Source organism: Anomaloglossus baeobatrachus, chromosome 2, assembly GCF_048569485.1.
Source record: "Anomaloglossus baeobatrachus isolate aAnoBae1 chromosome 2, aAnoBae1.hap1, whole genome shotgun sequence".
Taxonomy (NCBI): Eukaryota; Metazoa; Chordata; class Amphibia; order Anura; family Aromobatidae; genus Anomaloglossus; species Anomaloglossus baeobatrachus.
The window spans coordinates 532,913,745-532,922,341 of NC_134354.1; the positions used below are offsets into that span (position 1 = coordinate 532,913,745).

Here is an 8,597-nt window from a genome sequence, read left to right on the forward strand (position 1 = left end):
CACTCCCCGCTCCGGGTGGCTGTCCCTATATATCCCTGTACTCCACTGACCTATACCACCACCACCAGGTGCATTGTGAGACGACCAGGACAACATATAATATATTAAAATCTGTTGGTTCCTGACTAGGATTGCAGACTATGCTGCAGTCCAGATACTGTAAACAGCAGTTTAGGACAGAGCTGATGGGCCCGACAAGACCGGTACCCACAGCTCCTCCCGACGCGTTTCCCCCCCTCCTAAATAAATGTTCGGGGGTTCATCAGGGGTGATTTAGCCAACAAACACCTGTGAAATAGACAAAAACAGACAGTTGGTGTCTTTCAATATAAAATCCAACCAATCTCCAAGAAATCCCCTTTACCTACAAGACTTACTTGGAACTGCATCCAAGTGTGATGTAATAACAGCAGCAGGATATGCTTGTACAATATAGCTTGATACCATCAACACAGAGGACTACAGGTGTCCCCCTGGAATTAAATATAGTTACACAGCATGTTAGTCATTGTGCCTCCAAAGTATCTCTGCACCATGCAGTAATCACACCTATCAGTGTATTTGTGCCACTACCTTCTTAGGTCCACTTTTCTTCTCCTCCAACATGTAGTATTAGTGTTGTTCCGTATCTAGCATCACCATATCTACATAGACAGTACAGACAATAAATATATGAGTCTATGTTTTAAAGTAACATCTCTCCACATCATACCATGAAGATGGTGTCTTGTGGTATCTAATACTAGAACAGAGCATACCCATAGTAGGTAAATGATGCATAATGTTCTCCAGGACCAGTCAGCCCTTTGGCGCCACTTCTAGGCCTTTGCTATAAGAGAAAAGAAAATCATCTCAAAGGCCAAGGGGGTTTACATACTCTAAACTCACATAACCAAACAAAGGCATCAATGTCAAAAATACCTATAAGTCTGGATGACGGTTTTAGATGGTAGGTGATATACACTTTGGCACTTAAGATGAAGTGCAGCGTGCATTTACTAACAAAGTAGATGTCTGCCCTCTCTTAAATTGTGGATCCGGCTCCCCTGGTTAGCTCCCTGTAGAGAGAAGCATATTGTATAGCTCACATGCAGGGCAGATGCATATTGGCTTACATTGCCCTATCACTTGTCATTACCTGGGCACTGGTATTTCATTAGAAGAAGCCCTAGGTGTTTCCTTAGTGGAAATCCTGCTTCAGATCCCACCAGTACATGAACACGTCCTGGGAAAACATAATGTACAACTAGCTCTAGTGCCAGGTTTTATCCCATCAAGCATATCCAGATACTGGATATTATATGCAGTCCTGATTAAATAAGGAGAGTTACCTACCAGCAAGAGGCTCAGTCTATAGTGACCAAGGTACCAAGCGCTTAGACGTATAAAGTTCCTCAGGGCGCAGCGATGTGACCTCCCGGGCTGACGATCCAATGGTCCGTACTGTCCCTGCTACCTGCCTGCCTCATCAGTGCCATCAGATCTTTTAAAATGCCCGCACCCCAATATGGGGGTGGGACATCCTGTTCTCCAAAATGGACATATTGATGGGCCAATCGCAGACGGATCTTGTGTGGCCGGAAGTGACGCGTCAGGGACGGATTGACAGCTCCCACATCCAATCCTCATGACTCGCACTGCAGGGACTTCCTGTACTCCGAGATGGACATGTTAGTGGACCAATCAGAGACGGATCCTGTATGGCCGGAGGTGAAGCTTCAGGGACGGATTGACAGGTCCCACATCCAATCCTCATGACTGGCACTGCAGGGACTGACCTATCACCCAGTTGCAGCCGCCCTCAGTGACAGTCACACCCAGGCGTCCCAGCAACCGCATTAGCCTGGATACAGACAGATCCTGCCCGACCAGATGTGATATAGCTCAGATTGACAACATGATAGCCCTATACTGGTTGCTAGCACTCAAATCAAGTGTAATACTGAATCGCATCCAACCTCAGCGACACTAATTGCTATACCTACTCTTCTCAGTAATACCTACAGTCAGGATCGTTCCACCTAAGACCAAGTGTCTCCACATGCTTATGCATATTGTCCACTGAGATTGTCTTGTGAGACAACCTGTATTAGTCAGCTAGCACATGCTGCCTGTGTCAGTTCATACAGACTAGAGACACAGTGATAATAGTCTGTCTGAGTCTATGAGAATGCCATTGCATGTCTCTAGGGGTTCTTGGATTATCTTATAATGAAAATAGGTAAAAATGACCCAGAAATTGGCAAGAAGATGCCTTTCCTATCCTACACCAGAAGCCAGAAGGGCTTATATAAAGCTGACAAAGCTCAAATTCTCATTTATTCCGACCGGGGAAACAGAATCTAACAGAAATATCCACCTAGCCTCGCGTTGGAGGATTTTATTGTTCCAGTCACCCCCCCGAATTGGTTTCTTGACCACCTCGATCACTTGAAAAGATATCGTGCCCGCGTCTCCATTATGGCATGTATTAATATGTCGGGCTAAAGCCGTGTCTCTCTTATGGCCAATATCCCCCAAGTGCTCCCCAATTCTGACACGTAGTTCCCTCTTAGTTTTACCCACGTATCCCATGGGGCAGCTGCAAGTGCACAGATACACTACTCCTTGGGTCCTGCAGTTTGCAAAATCTTTAATCCTAAAGACTCTGCCTGTCTTGTTGTTATGGAACTCTTTGTTTTGGTTAATTCGTGGGCAGTAGCTGCATCTACCACACCTGAATGTCCCTTGAGGCTTCCGATCCAACCAGGTCCCTTGCCCCTCTGGGGCCAAAAAATGGCTATGTGTTAACTTGTCCCTTATTGATCTCCCTCTTCTAAATGTGACACTGGCATGCGAAGAAATGCATTTCCCTATATCTGGATCAGATTTGAGGATCGGCCAATAACGCCTAAGCACCTCCATTATCCTGGGATTGTGATCGTCATACGTTCCTATTAGTCGGGTAATCTGCTCATCCTTTTGTCTTTTTTGTGGCCTAACAAGTTCTTTCCTTGGGGTTAGTCTAGCACATTTGTATTCTGGTTCTAGTACGTGCAGGGGATATCCCCTCTGTCGAAACCGACCTCCCATGTCTAAGGCCTGGGATTCGAAATCTGACAGGGACGAACAATTTCGTCTAAGCCTGAGGAATTGTCCCTTAGGAATCCCCCTCTTCAGGGGTGCTGGATGATGGCTCTCCCATCTTAATAAACTGTTTGTCGCTGTGGGTTTCCTATAGATGCTAGTGACCAATCCCCCTCCTAAGTCCTTTGATATTTTAAGATCCAAAAAGGCTAGACTATCTGCACTGACTTCAAATGTGAATTTTAGCCCAAGATCGTTGCTGTTAAGTCTCTCAATAAATTCAGAATTTGTCCCGCCCACAGCCATGACTCAGTCATGGGTACGGGACTGCAATAGACCAGGTGAGTGCTGCTGAGAGCAGTTCTGCTATTTATATGTGAGGCCGCATGGCACATTTTATAAAAATATTTTAGTGTAGGACTGCTTCAAATGAGATTTGCCGTGACGTGGCGAAGCAGCTCAAGAAATTGCAATTTTTTGCCAAAAATCTCAAAAAAAAAAAAAAAATTTTTATAATGCAGTTTGGAATATTTGATGCCTTAGTGCACATTGGTGCTGGCTCTTTGTTGTTTCTTTGTTGAATTGGTCGGTGGTTGACCTCCACCTTGCTATGCACCCCAATTTGGGATGTATTCCATCTGTATAGATTTTGGCGTTTGGTGACTGTTCACATTGGGTCATCAGGCTTTGTCCACAGGCTATATATACTTCATGCAGCATTTGCTTGGACCTGTCCCGCCCACAGCCATGACTCAGTCATGGGTACGGGACTGCAATAGACCAGGTGAGTGCTGCTGAGAGCAGTTCTGCTATTTATATGTGAGGCCGCATGGCACATTTTATAAAAATATTTTAGTGTAGGACTGCTTCAAATGAGATTTGCCGTGACGTGGCGAAGCAGCTCAAGAAATTGCAATTTTTTGCCAAAAATCTCAAAAAAAAAAAATTTTTATAATGCAGTTTGGAATATTTGATGCCTTAGTGCACATTGGTGCTGGCTCTTTGTTGTTTCTTTGTTGAATTGGTCGGTGGTTGACCTCCACCTTGCTATGCACCCCAATTTGGGATGTATTCCATCTGTATAGATTTTGGCGTTTGGTGACTGTTCACATTGGGTCATCAGGCTTTGTCCACAGGCTATATATACTTCATGCAGCATTTGCTTGGACCTGTCCCGCCCACAGCCATGACTCAGTCATGGGTACGGGACTGCAATAGACCAGGTGAGTGCTGCTGAGAGCAGTTCTGCTATTTATATGTGAGGCCGCATGGCACATTTTATAAAAATATTTTAGTGTAGGACTGCTTCAAATGAGATTTGCCGTGACGTGGCGAAGCAGCTCAAGAAATTGCAATTTTTTGCCAAAAATCTCAAAAAAAAAAAAAATTTTTATAATGCAGTTTGGAATATTTGATGCCTTAGTGCACATTGGTGCTGGCTCTTTGTTGTTTCTTTGTTGAATTGGTCGGTGGTTGACCTCCACCTTGCTATGCACCCCAATTTGGGATGTATTCCATCTGTATAGATTTTGGCGTTTGGTGACTGTTCACATTGGGTCATCAGGCTTTGTCCACAGGCTATATATACTTCATGCAGCATTTGCTTGGACCTGTCCCGCCCACAGCCATGACTCAGTCATGGGTACGGGACTGCAATAGACCAGGTGAGTGCTGCTGAGAGCAGTTCTGCTATTTATATGTGAGGCCGCATGGCACATTTTATAAAAATATTTTAGTGTAGGACTGCTTCAAATGAGATTTGCCGTGACGTGGCGAAGCAGCTCAAGAAATTGCAATTTTTTGCCAAAAATCTCAAAAAAAAAAAAAATTTTTATAATGCAGTTTGGAATATTTGATGCCTTAGTGCACATTGGTGCTGGCTCTTTGTTGTTTCTTTGTTGAATTGGTCGGTGGTTGACCTCCACCTTGCTATGCACCCCAATTTGGGATGTATTCCATCTGTATAGATTTTGGCGTTTGGTGACTGTTCACATTGGGTCATCAGGCTTTGTCCACAGGCTATATATACTTCATGCAGCATTTGCTTGGACCTGTCCCGCCCACAGCCATGACTCAGTCATGGGTACGGGACTGCAATAGACCAGGTGAGTGCTGCTGAGAGCAGTTCTGCTATTTATATGTGAGGCCGCATGGCACATTTTATAAAAATATTTTAGTGTAGGACTGCTTCAAATGAGATTTGCCGTGACGTGGCGAAGCAGCTCAAGAAATTGCAATTTTTTGCCAAAAATCTCAAAAAAAAAAAAAAAATTTTTATAATGCAGTTTGGAATATTTGATGCCTTAGTGCACATTGGTGCTGGCTCTTTGTTGTTTCTTTGTTGAATTGGTCGGTGGTTGACCTCCACCTTGCTATGCACCCCAATTTGGGATGTATTCCATCTGTATAGATTTTGGCGTTTGGTGACTGTTCACATTGGGTCATCAGGCTTTGTCCACAGGCTATATATACTTCATGCAGCATTTGCTTGGACCTGTCCCGCCCACAGCCATGACTCAGTCATGGGTACGGGACTGCAATAGACCAGGTGAGTGCTGCTGAGAGCAGTTCTGCTATTTATATGTGAGGCCGCATGGCACATTTTATAAAAATATTTTAGTGTAGGACTGCTTCAAATGAGATTTGCCGTGACGTGGCGAAGCAGCTCAAGAAATTGCAATTTTTTGCCAAAAATCTCAAAAAAAAAAAAAAAAAAAAAAAAAAAAAAATTTTTATAATGCAGTTTGGAATATTTGATGCCTTAGTGCACATTGGTGCTGGCTCTTTGTTGTTTCTAACTAGCTAAATAGGTCTTGGCACTTTTCAGTGCTTGCTCCAAATTATGCAGTAAACCACACTTCTAGGTATTGTAACTTCTTAAAGCCTGCCCCAAATTAACCAGTAAACCACATTTCTAGGTATTGTTACTTACAATGCCTGCTCTAAATTTGCTAGTGAACTAGCTAAATAGGGCTTGGCTCTTTTCAGTGCCTACTCAAAATTACACAGTGAAACCACATTTCTTGGTAATGCAAATTATTAGTGCCTGCTACAAATTACCCAGTTAACCACATTTCTAGGTATTGTTACTTATTAGGGCCTGCTCTACAATTGCTAGTAAACTAGTTAAATAGATCTTGGCACTTTCCAGTGCCTTCTCCAAATTACCCACTGAACCACCTTTCTAGGTATTGCTACCTATTACTGCCTTCTCAAAATTACCCAGTGAAAAACATTTCTAGGTATTTTTACTTATTAGTACCTGCTCTAAATATACTAGTGAACTACCTTAACAGGACTTTGCACTTTTCAGTACTTGCTCCAAATTAAGCAGTAAACCACATTTCTAGGTATTGCAACTTATTTGTGCCTGCTCCAAATTATCCAGTGAACCACAATTCTAGGTTATGTTACTCAGTGCTTGCTCTAAATTTTCTAGTGAACTAGCTAAATAGGTTTTGGCACTTTTAAGTGCCTGCTCCAAATTATGCAGTGAACCACATTACTAGGTATTGCTACTTATTACTGTGTGCTCCAAATCAGCCAGCGAACCCCATTTCTAGGTATTGTTACTTATTAGTGTCTGCTCTAAATTTGCTCGTGAACTAGCTAAATAGATCTTTGCACTTTTCAGTGCCTGCTGTAAATTACCCAGTGAACCACATTTCGTTTTGTTTTTGTCAGTACAAGCCCCCACCTGAGTGTAAAGTTCTGCGGAATATGTTGGCGCTATATAAATAAACTTTATTATTATTATTATTATTATTATTTCTAGGTATTGCTAGTTCTTAGTGCGTGCTCCAAATTACCCAGTAAACCACATTTCTAGGTATTGTTACTTAATAGTGTCTCATCTAATTTTGCTTGTGAACTAGCTAAACAGTAGACATGAGCGATGTTCGAGGTTCGAGGTTCGCCAATTTCATGTTCGAGTGATTTTGTGGGGTGTTCGAGTCGTTCGACGAACTCGAACGATTTGCTAAAAGTTTGGCAGTTTGAGTTACGTTCGAGAACGGTTCGATCGCCAAAAAGCATACCTAGTTACTAGCTGGCTTTTCACTGTGATGGTGTGAGTAACTGTGAATCATAATATTATCAAAATTCAGCGTATAGTGTGCGGAGGGATGGGGTTTAGATCGGTGCTGCTGCTGAGTGCTGAAAGAATGCCGATCGCCATTTTTTTTTTCCTAACCGCGTGTACAGTGTGGTGGGCCAGGCTGTCAGCAAATCACAGACACACACACAGCAAAGTGAATTTTTGCAGAAAAAGCAAGGGCATGTGTCATAGGCTGTGCATGTCACATGTCCTTGCGCTATAAGACACGGCCATTTTCCCCCGTCGCCGCCATTATCTCTCTGCTGCGGGTGGGTGACAGTCACCGCTCCCGCTCCTGTTGTCGCTGCTGCTGTGTGCACTATAGACATACGGTGCAATCTACACAGTGCTTTAGGGATTAGGGACTACTTTTCAGGGCTACATTACAGCCGTTCATAGCCATTGTTGCTAGGCAGGTCCGTGCCAACGCTGTGCAAGGTTTTATATAACAGCGTCTGGCTACATCAGCTCATGCAATTCCTTTGCTAAGCAATTTTCATTGCAAACAGTGCTGACACTTTGAGTAGCATACTAAAAGTGTCTGGGATACTAAGTTAGTGTGCCTTTGCTGTCCAGCTACCTACAGCACCTGTGCATTCTACACACCTGCCCATTTTTGCTACACAATTTTAATAGCAAACAGTGCTGAGACTTTTAGTGGCATACTAAAAGTGTCTGGGATACTAAGTTAGTGTTCCGTTGCTGTCCAGCTACCTACAGCACCTGTGCATTCTACACACCTGTCCATTTTTGCTATGCAATTTTCACTGCAAACAATGCTGACACTTAGTGGCATACTAAAAGTGTCTGGGATACTAAATTAGTGTTCATTTGCTGTCCAGCTACCTACAGCACCTGTACATTCTACACCCCTCTCCATTTCTGCTACGCAATTTTAATTTCAAAAAGTGCTGACACTTTTAGGGACATAGTAAAATTGTCAGGGATACTACTATAGTGTTCCTCTCCTGTCAAGCAAGGAACACCACATGTGCATTCTACACTCCTCTCCATTTCTGCTACGCAATTTTAATTTCAAAAAGTGCTGACACTTTTAGGGGCATAGTAAAATTTTCAGGGACACTACCTTAGGGTTCCTCTTCTGTCAAGCAAGGAACACCACATGTGCATTCTACACTCCTCTCCATTTCTGCTACGCAATTTTTAACTGCAGGTAGTCCAGGCAATCTGTGACGATGGTGCAGGTGTGGATATAATGTTGCCTTCATCCAAAGGTGGTTCTCTTGATGTCTGAGAGAGCTCAACACCAGCAGCTGTTTCCACTTCAAAAACAACTGACGACCTGCCAATCACACTGCCTGTAGCGGGTAAAGGGGTGGAAGGTCAGCGTCAAAAATCATGTGTGACTGCTGTCCCCACAGTCTCAGAGGATGAAGAGTACGCAGATGCACTTGATGGGGCAGACGGTGGTTGC

At 43.4% G+C, this 8,597-nt stretch overlaps 1 long non-coding RNA gene across 1 annotated transcript; it reads right to left on the reverse strand.

The window, feature by feature from the left end:
* Positions 1–206: 206 nt before the first annotated feature.
* LOC142290349 (uncharacterized) lies at positions 207–835 on the reverse strand. Its single transcript, XR_012750274.1, has 4 exons — positions 759–835; positions 574–644; positions 378–473; positions 207–288 (listed from the first exon to the last, which is right to left on the reverse strand). It is a non-coding gene; the product is annotated as an uncharacterized LOC142290349 (long non-coding RNA).
* Positions 836–8,597: the final 7,762 nt, after the last annotated feature.